This window comes from Tachyglossus aculeatus, chromosome 14, assembly GCF_015852505.1.
Source record: "Tachyglossus aculeatus isolate mTacAcu1 chromosome 14, mTacAcu1.pri, whole genome shotgun sequence".
Taxonomy (NCBI): domain Eukaryota; kingdom Metazoa; phylum Chordata; class Mammalia; order Monotremata; family Tachyglossidae; genus Tachyglossus; species Tachyglossus aculeatus.
This window is the reverse complement of record NC_052079.1, coordinates 9,252,437-9,275,289: the sequence shown is the minus strand read 5'-3', so window position 1 is coordinate 9,275,289 and position 22,853 is coordinate 9,252,437.

The window sequence follows — 22,853 nt, the reverse complement described above, 5'->3', positions numbered from 1 at the left end:
GCTCAATACCTATTCTTTCTCCTGCTTAGACTGTGAGCCCTTAGCCTGGATCTGACCTGACTATCCCATATCTACTCCATTGATTAGTGCAGTGCTTGACACATAGTATGTATTAACAAATACTACTACTATTATTATCACCATTATTAGTTATCATGAGCACAGAATAGGGAGTCGGAAAACCTGGTTTCCAATCTCATCTCTGCTAATTGCCTGCTCTGTGACCTGGGACAAGTTACTTAACTTCTCTATGCCTTAGTTTCCTCACTGTAAAATGAGGTTAAAATATCTGTTCTCTCTCCACTCCCCCTAGATTATGAGCCCCATCTGGGACAGGGACTGTGTCTGACCTGACTGAATTGTTTCTACCCCGGAGCTTGGAACATTGCTTGGCACATAGTAAGAGCTTAAGACATATCGCAATTATTAAAGATAATAAGTATTAATCAATTAAAGATAATAATTAAGATAATTAAAGAGAGGATAAGGTCTCGGGTAGAACATTAAGATCCTGTGAGCAGCAGAGCTGAGGAAAAGCAGAAGGTTCATCAGAGATGAAGATGTTGCCCAATCCAAAACAAAATAGAATGTGAAGGCAATTGACAGGATTATTCTGGCAAAATGGACTTTACTACCTGAGTTTTTCAGGAGATTTCCTGACTCCACCTCTTCCCCTGCCAGGTGAAAAAACAGCCTTAGATGTCTGGCCTGTCTATAGTAGGAGACGGGGCAGCTTCCAAGTTCCCTGGGAGACTCCCAACTGGTTGCTAGCAAAATGCCTGTATCCTCACTTCATTTCTTTGGGCCTCCATTTTCCTATCTAATCCTGCTTGCCATCCTCGACCAGCTGGGGGAATCTGAAGCATCTTTGTTTCAAACTGCTCCAAGAAAAGAGAAAATTTGAAATGTTCTCCAAAAATCGCATCTCTTCCAAGAGGCCTTCCTTGATAAAGCTCTTCCTCTGAATCGACTATGCTCTTGGCTATGTACCCCTTAGGTACTTACCCCAGCCCCACGTGACTAAAGTGCATATCCTTGTACTCTACTTTTTTCTCTGTCTGTAAATTATTTTAATGCCTTTCTCCCTGATTTAGACTGTAAGCTCCTTGTGGGCAGGGAGTGCGTCTGCATATCCTTGTACTCTACTTTTTTCTCTGTCTGTAAATTATTTTAATGCCTTTCTCCCTGATTTAGACTGTAAGCTCCTTGTGGGCAGGGAGTGCGTCTGCATATCTTTGTACTCTACTTTTTTCTCTGTCTGTAAATTATTTTAATGCCTTTCTTCCTGATTTAGATTCCACTTGTACTGCGTGACAAGACTGAATGATCACCAGTTTCTCCATGACCCTGTGCTCGGCTATTCTCTTCCCTGCGTGGAAAGAATCTGGTTATGACTCCGTTCCCGAGAGGCCCGCCCGCCATCACACCGCGAGACGCCCGGGACTCCGTTCCCGAGAGGCCCGCCCGCCCGCCATCACACCGCGAGGCCTTGCTGCTCCCGGAAGGATCCTCTCCTCAGAGCGCCGCCATAGACGCCCGGGACTCCGTTCCCGAGAGGCCCGCCCGCCCGCCATCACACCGCGAGACGCCCGGGACTCCGTTCCCGAGAGGCCCGCCCGCCATCACACCGCGAGGCCTTGCTGCTCCCGGAAGGATCCTCTCCTCAGAGCGCCGCCATAGACGCCCGGGACTCCGTTCCCGAGAGGCCCGCCCGCCCGCCATCACACCGCGAGACGCCCGGGACTCCGTTCCCGGGAGGCCCACCCGCCATCACACCGCGAGGCCTTGCTGCTCCCGGAAGGATCCTCTCCTCTGAGCGCCGCCATAAACGCCCGGGACTCCGTTCCCGAGAGGCCCGCACGCCCGCCATCACACCGCGAGGCCTTGCTGCTCCCGGAAGGATCCTCTCCTCAGAGCGCCGCCATAGACGCCCGGGACTCCGTTCCCGAGAGGCCCGCCCGCCCCGCCCGCCATCACCCCCGCGAGGACTTGCCGCTCCCGGAAGGCTCCTCTCCTCAGAGCGCCGCCATTGACGCCCGTGACTCCGTTCCCGAGAGGCCTGGCCGCCCACCCTCCCGCCATCTCAGCGCCCCCACGGACGCCCCGCCTGCTTCCACCCCCCCCCACTTAGGAGGCCTTCCGTAAAGTGCCCCTCATCCCCCCCCCTTCCCGGTCCGGTCCTGACTGACTCTACCCCCGCCCGCCCCCAGGTAAAAAGCCCTTGTTAGCACCTTGTTAGCACCATGTTACATGTTACATTAACGACAACCTCATTCACACCTCCTCAGCCCTCCCATGCTAGTTGACTGTTCGCTCCCCTCCCCAGGTATCTCTGCTCCCTGACCCCCCTTAACTGGCCCACCCTACTCCAGCTCTTAATAGTTTGTATCTGCTCTCTGTGGCATCATTGTTTGCCAATTCTATTATTGCCATAGCATATTGATTGCTCAACTACACCCTGTGATGCCATCGCCTACTTTTATCATTGCTACTGTTTTATTGCTTCTGCATCTCAATTGTTAACCCCCCACTGTACTGTCACTCGCCCTGCTGACCTCACCATGAACTTTCAGTTCCCTTGCTCCCAACTGCCATTCCCATTCCTCACCTTCCCCTTCCCCCCTCCCACCCAGCTGTTTCCCTCCCTCTCACCCACCAAGACCGCTCCCCCTCAACCCCTACCAAGGATTCCTCTGTACCAGCGCAGGTCCTCTGCTTCTCCCTCCCGACCCCCCTCCTCCCCTTCTCCCCGCCCCCACCCCATCCCAGTTCTCCTTTCCCATCGCCACCCCCCCTTCCCACTCTCCCCGCCCAGGCCCCCGCCAACTCATCCCAATCCAAACCCTCCCCACCCCTCGCACCCTTCCCCCTCCCTCCCCACCCTCGACAGCTGATGCCAAGTGTGGCCTCTGGAACCCCCGCTCCGTTTTAAGTAAGATTCCTTTCATCCTGGACCTTTTCCTTTCCAGTTCTCTACTCCTCCTCGCCCTAACTGAAACATGGCTGTCGTCGGACGACACGGTCTCTTCTGCTGCTCTCTGCAGTGCAGGCCTCTTCTTCTCCCACTCCCCCAGACTCACTGGAAAAGGAGGAGGTGTCGGTTTCCTTCTCGCCCCCCAATGTCGCTTTCGCACTATCCCTCCTCCCCCTTCCCTTTCCCTCCCCTCCTTTGAAGCCCACATTATTCGCCTCTACCACCCCCTCCAGATTCTTGTAGCCGTCATCTACCGCCCTCCGGGCCCCACTTCCAACTTCTTTAACGACTTTGACCCCTTCCTCACATTCCTTCTCTCCTTCTCCATGCCCACTCTGATCCTTGGAGACTTCAATATCCACATGGATATCCCTAACGACTCCTCTGCCGCCCGCCTTCTATCTCTCCTTGACGCTGCCAACCTCTTCCTCCACCCCACCTCACCCACTCACCAACTTGGTCATACCCTCGACCTCATCATCTCCTACCGCTGCACTGTGTCCACCCTCACCAACTCTGTGATCCCTCTCTCTGATCATAATCTTCTCACCTGCCTCCTCACTCACACTCCTTTCCCCTGTAAATCCGTATTACTCCCTCACAGAGATCTCCGCTCTCTGGACCCCACCCATCTTTCGGAACGCCTCACACCCCACCTCGCCGCCCTCTCCTCTCTACCCAGTCTTGATGATCAGATTACTGCTCTCAACTCTACCCTTTCTACTCAGCTAGACTCGCTCGCTCCCCTTTCCCTTCGCCGCTCTCGCACCACTAACCCACAGCCCTGGATCACTGCCACTGTCCGCCTCCTTCGCTCTTATGCTCGAGCTGCCGAACGCTGCTGGCGAAAGTCTAAACACCATGCCAACCTCGTTCACTTCAAGTTTATCCTTTCCTGCCTTAACTCAGCCCTCTCTTCTGCCAGACAAAACTATTTCTCCTCCCTTATTGACACCCATGCCCATCACCCCCGCCAGCTCTTCCGTACATTCAACTCCCTTCTCAGGCCCCCGGTTCCTCCCCCTCCTCCTTCCCTCACCTCCAACGATCTGGCCTCCTACTTCATTAACAAAATTAAATCCATCAGGTCCGACCTCCCCAAAGTCTCTTCCCCCCTTTCTCCAACCCCCCGGCTCTCAACATTCTCTGCTACTCTCCCATCCTTCCCAGTGGTATCCTCAGAGGAACTCTCCTCCCTCCTCTCAAGTGCTACTCCGGCCACCTGTGCTTCTGACCCCATTCCCTCTCATCTTATGAAATCTCTCGCTCCATCCCTTCTCCCCTCCTTAACTTCCATCTTCAACCGCTCACTCTCCATGGTTCCTTCCCCTCTGCCTTCAAACATGCCCATGTCTCTCCCATCCTAAAAAAACCCTCTCTTGACCCCACCTCACCTTCTAGTTATCGTCCCATATCCCTCCTACCATTCCTTTCCAAACTCCTTGAACGAGTTGTCTACACGCGCTGCCTAGAATTCCTCAACAACAACTCTCTCCTCGACCCCCTCCAGTCTGGCTTCCGTCCCCTTCATTCCACGGAAACTGCGCTCTCAAAGGTCACCAATGACCTCCTGCTTGCCAAATCCAACGGCTCATACTCTGTCCTAATCCTCCTCGACCTCTCAGCTGCCTTTGACACTGTGGACCACCCCCTTCTCCTCAACACGTTATCTGACCTTGGCTTCACAGACTCCGTCCTCTCCTGGTTCTCCTCTTATCTCTCCGGTCGTTCTTTCTCAGTCTCTTTTGCAGGCTCCTCCTCCCCCTCCCATCCTCTTACTGTGGGAGTTCCCCAAGGTTCAGTGCTTGGTCCCCTTCTGTTCTCAATCTACACTCACTCCCTTGGTGACCTCATTCGCTCCCACGGCTTCAACTATCACCTCTACGCTGATGACACCCAGATCTACATCTCTGCCCCTGCTCTCTCCCCCTCCCTCCAGGCTCGCATCTCCTCCTGCCTTCAGGACATCTCCATCTGGATGTCCGCCCGCCACCTAAAGCTCAACATGTCGAAGACTGAGCTCCTTGTCTTCCCTCCCAAACCTTGTCCTCTCCCTGACTTTCCCATCTCTGTTGACGGCACTACCATCCTTCCCGTCTCACAAGCCCGCAACCTTGGTGTCATCCTCGACTCCGCTCTCTCATTCACCCCTCACATCCAAGCCGTCACCAAAACCTGCCGGTCTCAGCTCCGCAACATTGCCAAGATCCGCCCTTTCCTCTCCATCCAAACCGCTACCCTGCTAATTCAAGCTCTCATCCTATCCCGTCTGGACTACTGCACTAGCCTTCTCTCTGATCTCCCATCCTCGTGTCTCTCTCCACTTCAATCCATACTTCATGCTGCTGCCCGGATTATCTTTGTCCAGAAACGCTCTGGACATATCACTCCCCTCCTCAAAAACCTCCAATGGCTACCGATCAATCTGCGCATCAGGCAGAAACTCCTCACCCTGGGCTTCAAGGCTCTCCATCACCTCGCCCCCTCCTACCTCACCTCCCTTCTCTCCTTCTACTGCCCAGCCCGCACCCTCCGCTCCTCCACCACTAATCTCCTCACTGTACCTCGCTCTCGCCTGTCCCGCCATCGACCCCCGGCCCACGTCATCCCCCGGGCCTGGAATGCCCTCCCTCTGCCCATCCGCCAAGCTAGCTCTCTTCCTCCCTTCAAGGCCCTCCTGAGAGCTCACCTCCTCCAGGAGGCCTTCCCAGATTGAGCCCCTTCTTTCCTCTCCCCCTCGTCCCCCTCTCCATCCCCCCGCCTTACCGCCTTCCCCTCCCCACAGCACCTGTATATATGTATATATGGTTGTACATATTTATTACTCTGTTTATTTATTTATTTATTTATTTTACTTGTACATTTCTATCCTACTTATTTTATTTTGTTGGTATGTTTGGTTCTGTTCTCTGTCTCCCCCTTTTAGACTGTGAGCCCACTATCGGGTAGGGACTGTCTCTATGTGATGCCAATTTGTACTTCCCAAGCGCTTAGTACAGTGCTCTGCACATAGTAAGCGCTCAATAAATACGATTGATTGATTGATTGATTGATTTAGACTGTAAGCTCCTTGTGGGCAGGGAGTGCGTCTATCAATTCGTATTGTATTCTCCTCAAGGGCTTAGTACAACTCTCCACATATAGTAAGCGCTAAGTACCATTAACTACCACATTTTGCATCTCCCCATGCTTTACAGTAAGTGCTCAACAAATACCATTGATCGACCTCCTTTCAAACATGGGGCCAAGTCTGAAGTTGGGAGGATAGTATCAAATATGTCGCTCTCCCTTTCCCAAAATAGAGCAAGCTGCTCGGGTCAGTCAGTCTCCCTTAGAGACTGAACAGCATAAATCTTTCCTCGCACCCAGCGGGGTTACGGATTGTGTCCTCCTCAGCCAAGGGCTTCTGTTCCTGCTCGTACCCATTAATCAAGTGTTATCCCCTGCATGGAGGGATAGGAAGGAAAGCAGAGGACGTGAGCAGTAAGGGCAATCTGCATGCAAATTTCAACTTCATATCAAGTATTGCTCCCAGCTCCAAACCTTGGTATTAACGTTGTTGGGTCTTGGGGAAGCTCTTCAGGTGAAATGTTTTGAGTCGTGTGCTCAGAAAAAGACCAGACCAAAGCCAAACAGATCAGGTGACCGCCACAGGTCCTGAGGACATTACCAGAATGAAATGGTTAATTAGCTACCCATCAAGCCCCCTAATCCTAGGCCCGGTGGAGGTGGCCACTAAATTAAAAGGGACAGGGGACAGACAATGAACTACCACTCCGCAATGAAGGGAATTCTTGCCTTGGTAAAATGCTGAGTTTTTCCCTTTCAAAGGACTTTTTCTCTCTAAACTAAACAACGCTGGTTGTTTCTGAAGTGGCTCTAGAAGCTGGAAAGCATTTGCTCTTCACATCCCAGTTACTCTTCTGACACACTGTTGGGTTTTTCTTTTCTTTTTCGAAAAAAAAAAAAAACCAACAAAAAAAATTTAACTTGATTCTGCCCAAAAAGAAAAAAATGGCAAGGAATATAAAGATTTGTTTGACTGTGTTCGCTGTTGGAACAAGAATTGAATTATGGGCAGAAAGCCAGGGAACAGTGACAGAGGATAAACTGCATTAATTTTGCAACGTCTGATAACGGCCTTGAAAAGCAGAATAATCATAATACATAATCATACGGGTAGCTGTCAGGAGACAATGAAAATAAATACCATACCTTCAAAGATATACAAATTATCCATCTGAGTGAAAGTTCTTAAATAGCTATATAGTGCTTCTGTCAAATGAGATAACGTGTAACAACAATAGATGCTAGTGGGACTATGGATAATTGTTATGAAGTTACAATTTTTAGTTGCATAATATCTTTTTTTGGCTTATTGGCTATTTATCCATCGTTTAAATAGGTTCTAATTTTCCTTCTCTCGGGTTTCATGCTGGCTACTTAATTTCTGCAAGAAGTGCAAGTAATCTAGGCTAAATTCAATTTCCAATACCTAATAAGTGGATTGGAAAAAATGGCCCAATTATTTCAGTATAGCCTCAGGGCAGGGCCACATTCTGTAAGGAGAAATGAACCTAAACTGTTCTGGTGTATGATGGTTTCTGCAAGGTCTCCAAGGGACCAGATGCAAAGAAAATGCACTCTAAAGCCCATCTGACCAACATCTTACCCAAAGAGATTCCCCAAGTCCCAGTCACCTTAGTGCAGCAGTTTGGAGCTGGGAGCAATACTTGATCTGCAGTTGAAATTCCCATGCAGGTTGCCCTTACTGCTCACGTCCTCTGCTTTCCTTATTGGCCCTCCACACAGGGGCTGACATATGATTAATGGGGATGAATGGGAAGAGAGAGCAATCGGCTGAGGAGGACAAGGTCCTGCGTCACAAAGTCCCGGAGATAAGAGTCGAGTGGGTCAGGGGCTCTCCGGTGTTGTTTACCTTCCCATGGAGACCCTTGCCTCTCCACACTCCTCCCCTACCTGGGGAAACTTTAGCCTCCCAAGGCTGGAGAGACCTGAAAGAATCTATTCCATTTCCTGTTCTTGAGCAGGAGGTCATTTCTGGGAGAATGAGTTTGTCCTTGGTTTGAAAACTTCCATAGCTCACTATTGTCCTCATCATCCAGTCGTCCGTGACTATCACCAATGTCGTGATCGCACTCGCTGGCTTCATCATCAACTAGATGATCAATTGATCAATGGTATTTATTGAGATCTTTCTGTGTGCAGAGCACTGTACTAAGCATTTGGGAGAGTACAATACAATAAAGGTGATAGAAACACTCTCTGCCCACAAGGAGCTTGCATCTAAGAGCCCCTATAAGGTGTCCTAGGCACTGAGAGGAATTATTAATAATAATAATAATAATACTAATGGCATTTATTAAGTGCTTACTATGTGCAAAGCATTGTTCTAAGCATTGGGGAGGTTACAAGGTGATCAGGTTGCCCCACATGGGGCTCACAGTCTTAATCCCTATTTTACAGATGAGGTAACTGAGGCACAGAGAAGTGAAGTGACTTGCCCAAAGTCACAGAGCTGACAGTTGGCGGGGCCAGGATTTGAACCCATGACCTCTGACTCCAAAGCCCGTGCCTTTTCCACTGAGCCACATAGAAGGGCAGAGTAAATCTGTGTCCCTGCCCTGAAGGAGCTGACCATCCAGTTGTAATAATAATAATAACTGTGGTATTTGTTAAGCACTGACTACGTGCCAAGCACTGTACTAAGAGCTGGGGTGGATCCAAGCAAATCAGGTTGGATACAGTCCCTGTCCCACATGGGGCTCACAGTCTCAATTCCAATTTTACAGATGAGGTACCAGGCACAGAGAAGTGAAGTGACTTGCCTAAGGTTACACAGCAGACACATGGTGGAGCGGATTTAGAACCCATGACCTTCTGGGTCCCAGACCCGTGCTCTAGCCACTCAGAGAGAGAAGCAGGTAGATGTATACAGCTGGCCTGCATGCTCAAAGGCGACGTTACTGGCAGAAGACTTTCATCTGTATGAGTGAGAAGTATGGCCAAAAAGACAAATTCTTCTACAGTATTTATCGCTACAAAAAGCAGGACATTTTGGGATTCCTAAATGAGACTGCTCAAACATCCAGGAACTCTCAAAGGGGACTGCTGCCTCTTCAGTCCCTGAGAGACCAACTCTGGGCTCCAAGGGACATAAGACTTTAGTTTGGGGTTGTGGAGAGAAGGAGGAAGAAGTATCCTACCACAAACTGGGTGTGCATTTGATTTTTTTTTTCCAGTAGTAATGATGAGTTGCACTGAGTCATCCACATCTTCTCACCTGGACACCACATAGCACAAAGTATGCCCTGCTAGGTGGCTGGCAGGAGTAGCAGGTATAGCCTGTAGCCAATCTCTGTACTTTTTTCACATTTGAGAGACTGCTCTGTGTGAGACTCGCCATAAATATGCAACAAGACCAACTTTTCTTCTGAAAATACCCCCTCAAAATAATACGCTGTTCTCCCCAACTGGCCTTGGGCATAATGATTCTTGCCTTAGACCAGTAGCAATAGTGCTTTGCACATAGTAAGCACTTAACAAATGCCATTGTATACATATATATGTATTGTATATATTGTATTTATATATATTTTATATATATGAAATAGTAGAGAAGCAGTGTGGCCTAGTGAAAAGAGCACATGCCCGGGAGTCAGAAGATGTGGGTTCTAATGCCAGCTTTGCCATTTGCTTCTGGGTGACCCTAGATAAGTAACTTAACTTCCCCGTGCCTCAGTTTTCTCATCTGTCATATGGGGATTTGCTACCTCTTCTCCCTTCTACTTCAACTCTGAGCCCCATGTGGCACAGGGACTGTGGCCAACCTGATTACCTTGTATCTACCCCAGCATTTAGAATGGTGCTTGATGCTTAATGATATCATAATTATTATTGATATAGTAGTATTTATGGAGCACCCATTTGGTGCACTGTACTAGATGCACCAACTCCCATGCAGGAACTGTGAAAATGTGACCAGGTTCAAGGGATGGTCACCTAACGTGGCCGCTTCCCAGACAAACAGGGGACCTAATTCACTTGTACCTACCCCCAGCACTTAGAGCTGTGTTTGTCACAGAATAAGCACTTGACAAATACATAAAAAAGATTATCTTCTCCAGTGAAATGTTGGGGGGGGTCCCGGGTCCCAATCCATTTCAGCTGACCCATTTTAATCAAAACATTTACCTTCCTATTTCTGCCAAGAAATTTCATAATCCTTCTCATTAACATTTTTCACTAGATAGGTCAAGTCTTAGAGCAAGAGTTGCTTAAAAGCAATTCAAAATAACAACCATGTCATCCTCGTAAGGGGTGTTGAACTGGAGGAAAGAGATAAGCATAATGCAGGAGTGATAAACAAGAAGAATTTGATTCTTGAAATGTCCTTCAGTTATTTCTAATGCAGGTTATTTACTACGGGTGAAATGCTTGAGTCTCTGCATGCCAAGGTCTGCTTTGATGTTACTCTATATTGATACAGCGCACAGATTTGCTACTGCATTGAGGTGTAGAAGAATAGTGATACTCCCCCCCCATACTGTGGGTCACAATGTTGTAGCAGGGAGCCAATTTCCTAAGGCTCTGCTGGCCTCCTCCAGAAGGGAGGGAGCCATGGAGTTCACTGCTAGGGATAAGATACTCTTCTGCCCCGCCAGTGAACTGGAAAAGTAAACGCACCTTCCACAGAGGGCCAATGCACACCCTATAACTGCAGAACCCTGTGTCAACCCTTTGGGGTCATATAATGGTATTTGTTAAGCGCTTACTTCGTGCTGAGCACTATACTAAGTGCTGGAGTAGATGCAGGCTCATCAGGTTGGCCACAGTCCATGTCCCACATTGGGCTCACAATCTTAAATCTCCAGTGGCTACCAATCAATCTGCGCATCAGGCAGAAACTCCTCACCCTGGGCTTCAAGGCTGTCCATCCCCTCGCCCCCTCCTACCTCACCTCTCTTCTCTCCTTCTGCAGCCCACCCTGCACCCTCCGCTCCTCTGCCGCTAATCTCCTCACCATGCCTCATTCTTGCCTGTCCCGCCGTCGACCCCCGACCCACGTCATCCCCCAGGCCTGGAATGCCCTCCCTCTGCCCATCCGCCAAGCTAGCTCTCTTCCCCCCTTCAAAGCCCTACTGAGAGCTCATCTCCTCCAGGAGGCCTTCCCAGACTGAGCCCCTTCCTTCCTCTCCCCTCATCCCCCTCTCTATCCCCCCCGTCTTACCTCCTTCCATTCCCCACAGCACCTGTATATATGTTTATATGTTTGTACATTTTTATTACTCTATTTATTTATTTTACTTGTACATATCTATTCTATTTATTTTATTTTGTTATTATGTTTGGTTTTGTTCTCTGTCTCCCCCTTCTAGACTGTGAGCCCACTGTTGGGTAGGGACTGTCTCTATATGTTGCCACCTTGTACTTCCCAAGCGCTTAATACAGTGCTCTGCATACAGCAAGTGCTCAATAAATACGATTGATTGATTGATTGATAAGGTGACTGAGGTACAGAGAAATTAAGTGACCTACCCAAGGTCACACAGCAAACAAGTGGCAGAGGCAGATTTAGAACCCAGGTCCTTCTGACTCCCGGGCCTGTGCTCTATTCACTAGGTCAGCTGCTTCATGAATCCTGATTTTCAGTCCAGTACTCTACACAGCGTAAGAACTCAATAAATGCTAGTGATTGATTGAAAAGGAGGAAGTAATCCTCACCCCCTGAGCCCTTAAATATTAACCTATTCTTCCCTCGCAACTGTGCTAAGTACGTATCTTTGCAAACTCTGTTGCTTTTTCCTACCAGTAACGTATTTTATAGTGTCTATCTCCCCAAGTAGATTGGGAACTATTCAAGGGCAGGGATCGTGTCTACTAACTCTGTTTTACTTTCCCAGTATTCTGCAAAGAGTAAGTGCTCTTGATCGATTATTTGATTGGTTGATTGATTAATCAGGAAGGTGAGGAAGAGTTGGAGAAAGTGAGGAAGGAGAGAAGGAAGAAGCAGTAAGTGCTTTAGCCTCCATTTGAACGAGCGACAGTAACACGTTGAGCAAATCGGAATTATCTGTCTTCAGGACCGATTTGCTTAACAACAGATTCCCCTGGACCACGCAGCTGTCCGGGACAAGTAATGTGTTTTATAGTGTCTATCTCCCCAAGTAGATTGGGAACTATTCAAGGGCAGGGATCATGTCTACTAATTCTGTTTTACTTTCCCAGTATTCTGCAAAGAGTAAGTGCTCTTGATCGATTATTTGATTGGTTGACTGATTAATCAGGAAGGTGAGGAAGAGTTGGAGAAAGTGAGGAAGGAGACAAGGAGAAGCAGTAAGTGCTTTAGCCTCCATTTGAACGAGCGACAGTAACATGTTGAGCAAATCGGAATTATCTGTCTTCAGGACCGATTTGCTTAACAACAGATTCCCCTGGACCACGCAGCTGTCCGGGACTGAGGAAGCTGGTGTCCTCTGGGAAATTCTTCCGACTCAACGGAGCATCAGTTAAGCGCATCATTGAAAGTCCTTGAAACAGTCATCCAGGAACTCATCAAGGCTGATGAGTGCGCGCTGGAGGCCCCCACGGCAGGAGCCAGGCCGCTCATTGCCAGCCACTTCTCAGGACCAGCCAACAGCTTGGCTGTCCTGTGGTAGGCTGACTGGCAGAAGGTATTGCCAGAATTGGTGTCAGGATTCAGACGAAAGCCAAGGTGGAGCCACCGGAAAGGGGGCTACTGCCCTAGACTAGAGTCTCTGAGAAGATGGCAACACCCTGAGTGCTCTGCACACAGTAAGCGCTCAATAAATACGATTGATTGATTATTTATTTATTTATTTTACTTGTACATATCTATTCTATTTATTTTATTTTGTTAGTATGTTTGGTTTTGTTCTCTGTCTCCCCCCTTTTAGACTGTGAGCCCACTGTTGGGTAGGGACTGTATATGTTGCCAACTTGTACTTCCCAAGCGCTTAGTACAGTGCTCTGCACACAGTAAGCACTCAATAAATACGATTGATTGATTGATTGAAAGAAATATAGCAGCAGGTAGAGTTAACTGACCCAGGGGTCAGGGGATACCTCAGGGCCCACCAGGTCCTCTTCTGGACTAATGTCCCCCGAGACGAGCAACCTTGGAGAAGCAGCTTGGCCTAGAGGAAAAATGGCAAGCCTGGGAGTCAAAGGACCTGTGTTCTAATCCTGGCTCAGACACTTGCCTGTTATGTGACCTTGGGCAAGTTGCTTAACCTCTCAATGCCTCAGTTTCCTCATCTGTAAAATTCATTCATTCACTCAATCGTATTTATTGAGCACTTACTGTGTGCAGAGCACTGTACTAAGCGCTTGGGAAGTACAAGTTGGCAACATATAGAGACGGTCCCTACCCAACAGCGGGCTCACAGTCTAGAAGGGGGAGACAGACAACAAAACGAAACATATTAACAAAATAAAATAAATAGAATAGTTAATATGTACAAGTAAAATAGAGTAATAAATCTGTACAAACATATATACAGGTGCTGTGGGGAGGGGAAGGAGGTAGGACGGGGGGGATGGGGTGGGGGAGAAGGGGGAGAGAAAGGAGGGGGCTCAGTCTGGGAAGGCCTCCTGGAAGAGGTGAGCTCTCAGTAGGGCTTTGAAGGGAGGCAGAGAGCATGAGGATTCAAAACCTGTTCTCCTGCCCCCTTAGACTGTGAGCCCCATGTGGGACAGGGATTGGGTCTGACCTGATTATCTAGGATCTACCCCCTTGGCATATAGTAAGCATTTAAAAAATACTACATTATTATTAGAAAAATCTCCTTGGCAGTTTAAGAGGAGAGAGCTGGACTGTGGGCCAGGAGATGGAGCAGATTAAACAGAGGCCTAGACCCAGAGGAAGACTGACTGACACCTTCTTGCTGTCAGGCCCTCCTCCCCCTGCCAGGATTACCTGAGCACCACTGTCAAACTCACCCCACTCTTCTCCATTGCTGTATTAAATCCTCTAATTGCCCAGTGTTCTGGATGACTCATGCTCCCACAAATGCCAATTATTACTCCCAAAGTTGTGACTCACAGTCTTAATATGTCAATCACAAATAGAGAAGCAGCGTGGCTCAGTGGAAAGAGCACGGGCTTTGGAGTCAGAGGTCATGGGTTCAAATTCCGCTCTGCCAATTGTCAGCTGTGTGACTTTGGGCAAGTCACTTCAGTTCTCTGTGCCTCAGTTCCCTCATCTGTAAAATGGGGATTAAGACTGTGAGCCCCCTGTGGGATAACCTGATCACCTTGAAACCTCCCCAGCGCGTAGAACAGTGCTTTGCACATAGTAAATGCTTAATAAATGCCATCATTATTATTATTATTAAATTTCCATTTTTCCCGGATTCCCCTAACTCTGCCTGTTCCAGTCCATCCCCTTCCCCCAAACCCAGGGCTGTTGCGGTGGGAAAGGAGAGGAGCCAGGGGAAGAGCCCAGGACAGTTACTGTTGTTATTATTGTATTTGTTAAATGTTTACTGTGGGTAACACTGTTCTAAGTGAGGTAGATACAAGTCGACCAGGTCAGCTCAGCCCCTGATCCTCTTCAGATCAATCAATCAATCATATTTATTGAGCACTTACTCTGTGACCCGGGGAATAAAAGATTCAGCCCAGCAACCCCCTGGCGAGTCAGAAATTGGTCCGGACTGATTCACCTCCCAGCCTGTAATAAGCTCTGCAGACTGTGTTAATCTGTCAGTGGCAATTACTGAGCTCTTACTGTGTTCAGAGAACTGTAGTAAGTGTTTGGGAGAGTACCGTACGATAGAGTTGGTAGACATGAGTCCAGGGTCCTAGGAGGCTAAGGACAGCCCATAAACCCATGGGCTCAGGGCCTGGAAGCAATTAGGCATGTTCTCAAAAAAAAAATGGTCAAGGAATTTTACTATGTGTAGCACTATTCAATCAATCAATCGTATTTATTGAGCACTTACTGTGTGCAGAGCACTGTACTAAGTGCTTGGGAAGTACAAGTTGGCAACATATAGAGACAGTCCCTACCCAACAGTGGGCTCACAGTCTAAAAGGGGGAGACAGAGAACAAAACCAAACATACTAACAAAATAAAATAAATAGAATAGATATGTACAAGTAAAATAAATAAATAAATAAATAGAGCAATAAATATGTACAAACATATATACATATATACAGGTGCTGTATACAGGTGGGGAAGGGAAGGAGGTAAGATGGGGGGGATGGATTCTAAGTGCCGAGGTAGATAGAAGTTGTTCTGGCTGGACACAATCCTGGATCCTCATCAAATCAATAAATGAATCAGTGGCATTTATTAAACACTTATGTACAGGGCATTGTTCTAATCACCTCGGAAAGTACAATAGATTTAATTTAACACAATCCCAGCCCTCAAAGAGTTGACAATCCCACAGAGTTCACAGCCCCCAGTACTAGCACTGTAACCCTGCAGATTTCTGAAACTGTCAGGGACACCCACCTCTCTGATCCTGGCTGGTAGAACTGACGTAGAACCCCATTTGCAAAGCAGGATTAGCATGGTAAATGTCTGTCTTTCTTGAGGAGAGGGGATCTGTCTTGAATTCAGAATCAGCCTGGGTCTTTAGCCTCCATTTCTTAAAGCAACGCTGTATAGGGGGTAGAGCATGGGCTTGGGAGTCAGATGGTCATGGGTTCTAATCCTGGCTCCGCCACTTGTCTGCTGTGTGACCTTGGGCAAGTGACTTCACTTCTCTGTTCTTCAGTTACCTCATCTGTAAAATGGGGATTGAGACTGCGCTCCATGTGGGCTAGGGACTGTGTCCAACCCGATTCGCTTGTATCCACCCCAACGCTTAACACAGTCCTGGCACATAATAGAGAAGCAGCGTGGCTCAGTGGAAAGAGCCTGGGTTTGGGAGTCAGAAGTCATGGGTTCTAATTCCGGTTCCACCACCTGTCAGCTGTGTGACTTTGGGCAAGTCACTTAACTTCTCCGTGCCTCAGTTACCTCATCTGTAAAATGGGGATTAAGACTGTGAGCCCCACGTGGGACAACCTGATTACCTTGTATCCCCCCAGCGCTTAGAACAGTGCTTGGCACATAGTAAGCGCTTAACAAATGCCATCATTATTACTATAATAAGCACTTAACAAATACCATTATTATTATTATAAGAGCTGGCTAACTGAAAAGGAAGAGAAATCCCCTGAGAATGGAGAAAACCTGGGCCCCGAGGAGGTGCGTGTTTCCTTCCTGTGGGGATGAGGTTCTGGTGGCAGATGGGAGATGGGCAGGATTCGGGAGATGGGCAGGTTTCAGGAGGGCGCGATGCCTGGCAAACTGGTACAGAAGTGCTTATTAAATGCCATTATATTATTATTATTATTAACAAATGCCATCATTATTACTATAATAAGCGCTTAACAAATACCATTATTATTATTATTATAAGAGCTGGCCAACTGAAAAGGAAGAGAAACCCCCTGAGAATGGAGAAAACCTGGGCCCCAAGGAGGCGCGATGCCTGGCAAACCGGTACAGAAGCGCTTAATAAATGCAATTATATTATTATTATTATTATTATTATTAGCAAATGCCATCATTATTACTATAATAAGCGCTTAACAAATACCATTATTATTATTATAAGAACCGGCTAACTGAAAAGGAAGAGAAACCCCCTGAGACTGGAGAAAACCTGGGCCCCGAGGAGGCGCGATGCCTGGCAAACCAGTACAGAAGCACTTAATAAATGCCATTATATTATTATTATTAACAAATGCCATCATTATTACTATAGTAAGCGCTTAACAAATACCATTATTATTATTATAAGAGCCGGCTAACTGAAAAGGAAGAGAAACCCCCTGAGAATGGAGAAACCCTGGGCCCCAAGGAGGCGCGATGCCTGGCCAACCGGTACAGAAGCGCTTAATAAATGCCACTATATTATTATTATTAACAAATGCCATCATTATTACTATAATAAGCGCTTAACAAATACCATTATTATTATAAGAACCGGCTAACTGAAAAGGAAGAGAAACCCCCCTGAGACTGGAGAAAACCTGGGCCCCGAGGAGGCGTGATGTCTGGCAAACCGGTACAGAAGCGCTTAATAAATGTTATTATTATTATCATTATTATTATTATTATTATTATTATTATTATTATTATCCCTTGGCTGCCGGGAGGCAGAGACGAACCTTTTTTGTCCACCAGGGGTCGCCAGGGCCCTGCGCCCGGCCTCTTGTTCCCTTCCATCTGCACCGCGCCAAGTCAGGGCTCAATAGATGCTCTTCTTACTACCTGCCAGGAGTTTACTAGATACTACAATTGATTAGGAAATTAATCGGTCTCCCAGGTGAAACCTCTCCTCCAAGACGCCCTTGACACAATGTGTCCTGTTCCCCTGGGACTAAAGAGGTGAGAGAAAAGTCAGCTTCAGTGACACCTCAAAGAACCCACGAGACTTCTTTATTTCTTAATTCTTAACTTCTTAATTATTGATGCAGACACGGTTCAGAAGGGACTATGTATAAATAGGCAATAGGTGGGATATGGTCCAGCCTTGCTATTCTGAGGAGGTTATTAGGAGGAGGAAAAAATATCGGCTACAAGAAATGTGGTTCTTGAAGCACCAAAACGCCCCTTTTGATCAGCCCAAGGAGAGACCGGCTGGGTGGCTGCCAGACTTCCTGGCCAGCTGTCAGACGGCTCCAAAGACACACCATGGCCCTGGGAGTGGCTGGGAGAGTGGAGGAGAGATTCTTCAGCAGATCCTTCAGTCCAAAGGAGGAACCACCCCAAGGGGCATTTTAGGGGAGTGCTCTCCCTCAGGAGTCCAGGAGAGCATCAGAAAGGATTCTGACTAGAGGTTGTTGTTTTGAAACTTGGGAATTGGCATTTGGCAATTGACGACAAATCACCATGGGCCCATGAGTGTCCACTGGGGCACTGAGGATTCGAGCCCATACCCATAAGTGCAAGCAATCAGAGGGCACTGGCCCACACCAGGCTTCACAATAGGCACCTCTTGGGCTCCCAGAAGACAAGAACACATAATGTGGAAAGCCGAGCCCTGGACTGGTTCACGCCCTCAGCCCACGTGCTGACTCAAACCTTCCTCCACCCAGTTTCTCATGATATTTCCCAGCATCCTCTTAGGCGGGGGACACCATAAAAGATTTGCTGCTCTAAAAAGTCAGGGTCAATACTGACTCCCAGCCAGTCTTTTCAATGCAATGCCAGGCCTGTAGATGATAGTGAGTCTGAAAGCTAGGACGGCTTCAAACTAAAGCCTGAAATGCTCTGTTGGAACACAACGACTTGATATTATCAGGAGAGCATATTTTTTCCTATGACCCCCACAAGGAGCTGGCAGGCAGTGTTTGCTTCTTGTTTCACATTGTAAAGATGGAGAAGCTTGATTGGTTACCCAGCTACAGACAGCCTGTTCTCTAACTGGCAAGGGTGATCTGGAAAGGGACCCAATGGTCCTGATTCCATTTCAGCCTTTTCCCTTCCCATGAGTGCTCTGAAATCTTGTTTTATAAAGTTTAACAGAGTGGCCTAATGGAAGGAGCGTAGTACTGGGGATCAGGAGGTGCATGTCGACTTGGGCAAGTCACATACTTTCTCTGGGTCTCGGTTTTTTCATATGTAAAATGGGGCCCACATATCTTTTGTCCCTACCCACAGGATTGTGAGCCCCATTTTTCCGGCCTGATGATCTTATATCTACCCAAGCTCGTAGCACAGTGCTTGCTACATAAGCAGTCAATACTACCATTCTTTAGGTGCTGACTACATATGAATCGCTACTGTAAGCACAGGAGAGGATGGGAAGAGATAAATGTGAGCCCGTTGTTGGGTAGGGACCATCTCTATATGTTGCCGACTTGTACTTCCCAAGCTCTTAGTGCAGTGCTCTGCACACAGTAAGCACTCAATAAATACGATCGAATGAATGAATGAATGAATTGAAGCGTGGTCCCAAGTCGGGGCCAAAATCTTCCAGGGCTTAGAACAGTGCTTTGCACATAGTAAGCGCTTAACAAAAACCATCATTATTATTATTATAATATAGTAAGCACTTAACACCTACCATAATTATTTTTATTTTATAAATAAATAGATCTCTCTTTCCCCCACCAGAATGGAAAGTGGTGATGATCTCTAGTCACCATTTTGCCCTAACTCAAGCTTCACTGGGAAAAATGTCTTGAGTCTAAGCTCCTAGCCAGAACCATAATAGCGATCATCACTGAGATGAGAAATAACCTGAAAGGGCCTCCCATTTTAGTAGACTGGAGGTTTGATAAATGCCCCTGTACTTCTCTGAGTGAGCCAGGCACCAGAGTCTCATCTAGGTAAGGGTGGACCAGGCAGAAGGCAGGGGCTCTGCCAGCAGTGGGAGTGGTTTCCAACCGAAGACCACCTGTGGCATCTGGTGGAGTGGGCTGCTCAGCTGGAACCCTGGAAAACTGGCAGGCCGACACAGGCCACAAAGGCCTGTGGCGACTGCCCAGCCATGGTGCTAGCTTGTGTCCACTGCTGCCGTAAATGGGTTTGGGGACTTAAAATTTGTATGCGGCTTTCGCATCGTGCCCCACCGTTCTACTCACCTCTTCACGTGTGACACCTACCACCCCAGTAGGGGGAATGAGGAAGCACACATGATGCTGGGCGCGCCTTTGGGGTCACGCTGAGGCTCCTCCGTCATTTTATCAGTTCACCGTGTCCAGAATAAGCTGACCACAGGTCACATATCGGTTTGAACAGCTTCTGCCTTGGGTGGATTGGTTCCCTCTCTTCCTCTCTCTGCATCTCGTCTCTCCCTCTCAGAGAGCTGGGTCCAAGGTCAAAGAAGGAGATGTGTTTCTATCTCCTCAGAGAAGTTTCCTAAGGAGCCCCTAGGTGTCCCTTTCCTATCACTAGACACCATCAGGACCTAGTTGAGACTTTAAAAATGTCTATTTCTCATTCTGTCCTTGTTTGCGCATTCTTTAAAATCTCAGTCCAAAGAGGAAGGCAGCTTCTGTTATTCAATATGCTATGCCGAATGTTCATCTTGCTGGTTTTTGTCTGTGCAAACTTACCTCTATAAAAGCAAATGAATAATAACCATGTCATTTATAAAGCACTTACTGTGTGATAAGCCCTGGTTTATCAGACGGGATTCAGTGTCTGTTCCACAAAGAGCTCAAAGAGATCTAATCCCCATTTCCCATATGAGGAAACCAAGGGCCAGAGAGGTAAAGTGACTCACCCAAGGTCAGTCAGGGGCAGAGCTGAGACTTGAACTCAGGCCCCCTGATTCTAAGGCCCAGGTTCTTTCCAATAGATTCCCCTGCCAGGCTTCAGAGGAATGGTCTGCACCCTGTAGGGTCTTTATAAATATAGTCAATGACTCTTACATTCTGGCCAGATTTTGTTTCAATTTCTCCAGTGCTTCTTATCGCCCTTCATTTAGGGTTGGGGTCCTGATGTTTTGGTCTTATAAGTCAAACAATGCTATTAGCTTCTGCTAATAGTAGTGATGATTCATAGCAATAACTGTGTTTTTGTTAAGTGCTTACTGTAGGCCAAGCACTGTGCTCACAGCTGGAGTAGATGATGATGATGATGATGGCATTTATTAAGCGCTTACTATGTGCAAAGCACTGTTCTAAGCGCTGGGGAGGTTACAAGGTGATCAGGTTGTCCCACAGGGGGCTCACAGTCTTAATCCCCGTTTTACAGATGAGGAAACTGAGGCACAGAGAAGTTAAGTGGCTTGCCCAAAGTCACACAGCTGACAGTTGGCAGAGCTTGGATTTGAACCCTTGACCTCTGACTCCAAAGTCCGTGCTCTTTCCACTGAGCCATGCTGCTTCTCACTTGTAGATACAAGTGAATCAGATCAGATGCAGGCCTGTCCTACCAAGCCTCACAGATTAAGAGGGAAAGAGACCAGGTGTTTCATTCCCATTTTACAGATGAGAAAACTAAGGCATAGAATCATATCTTTCTCTGGGAGATGGAGCACCACAGTTCTGAGAGGAAAATTCCCACATCCTAAGTGGGAAGGGAGAAGGGCCTGTCCCTAATCACCCCACCCCCTTCCAGGAAGATCATTCCTTGGGGCATCCTGATGATGATGGTGATGATCAGCTGACTTCTGAAGGCAAGATTTTAGGAGCATTGGAAGAACAGGCTTGAGAGGTGAGAGGGAGGAGTAGGAACAGCAGCCACCCTGCCTGTTTTTCTTCAAAAGCTTTCAGGTACCTCAGTCAGGATTGTTTTTGTCCTGAGCCTTATCCATTTTTACATCAGCTCCCTTGCCAAGCAAGGCCAGAGTAATTAACCTGAATGAGAAAACGTGATTCAGGTTCCCACTCCTCATAACTCTCAGAACTGTCTAATCCCAGAAATGTTCTTCTGTTGGTGCAGAGGGCCAGCTCAGCAGGAGTCTTTGGTGGGTCTGAGAGGGAGCTCACCAGTCCACTGGAGTGTTCGGGAAGCAGACCCTGCTCCCTGAGCCTTGGTTGAGAGGCCCATTATGGGTCACTGCAGGAAAAAATTGGAGAAATGTAGGTCACTATTAGGGTGGAGGGCCCAGTGGGCGGCCATCACATAGTTCCTCCAACTATCCATTGCTCTCGTCAGAGTCTGAGCTCTGGACTAGGTGGAGCAGGAGTCTGAGATTTTCCCATTATTCTCAGCACTTCCCATGATGTAATGACTTGTGGCCTCTTCGGGACTTCCTGAGTGAGCCAGACTCTGTAGTTAGATGTGGGTCAGGCTGCGACCTCCATTTCCTGTCTAGATCTAAAGCCTCCGATAAAGCAGGGCAGACCCATAGGCACAACATTCCTCTCTCTTAGCCAGAAACAACACAAATGTGGCTCATGGCAAGGGAAGTTAAGGAAGCTCAGAACTAAGGGTGAATCTCTCCACATATTCTAAAGCAGTATTGCCCTTGCCTCTATGATTTGTGTCTTAAGATTGTCTGTGCCACAGACAGATCCTTGAGCCTCTAGCAGTATTCCAGCCATGGTCCAGCTTTCCAACAAAGAGAGCGAGCGAGAGAACTATAAAAATAAAACCTGACCCCATTGTGTCACGGCAACTTCATTCCCAGGCTGGACACACTGAAGAGCGGGTGTGAGGAGCCGGGTCCTTGGTCCCCTTGGTCTAGGCTAAAGACAAGACTAGATGCTGAGAATGGATACATTCTTCTCCATCAGTTGTGGAGTCTGGTTTTTTCGGGGGGCTGCACTAGCAGAAGACTGTCAGTCCAGTGACATTTCATCAGATGACAAGCAGGGTGCATGATGTGTGATCATGGGGCCAGGATTCAATCAATCAATCAATCAATCAATCAATCAATGGTCAGTACTGAGATCTTACTATGTGCAAGGCACTATACTAAGCACTTGGGAGAGAACAACACAACAGAATTAGCAGTCTAGCATATTCTTTAGACTCTACTTCTGTGAACTGTACTACTCCACAGATCGAACTGCAGGATAAGGAATGCTGACTCTTTCCTTCTGTATACTATACTGCCTGTTCCTCAACCAAGGGCTCTGGGTCATCCTCATAACATAAGATTCTGGTAATGGTTCTTAACATCGTAGTTCTATCATCTGCCAAATGCCTACAATTACATTTTTCAGGCCCAAATATGAAGTTTATATGAGAACAAAGATTACTATGTTGTCCACCGAAGCTCTTCCTGCAACATTTCGACAATAACGGACAGCTCATCCTTTTAGGAAAACAATTATCAGCCAAAATGAGGTGGGAGTCAGTAATTTACTATCCAGTCAAAACAGTCTCTGTTAGTAGAATTGTCTGTTGAATTACTAAGTTTGTTAGTCC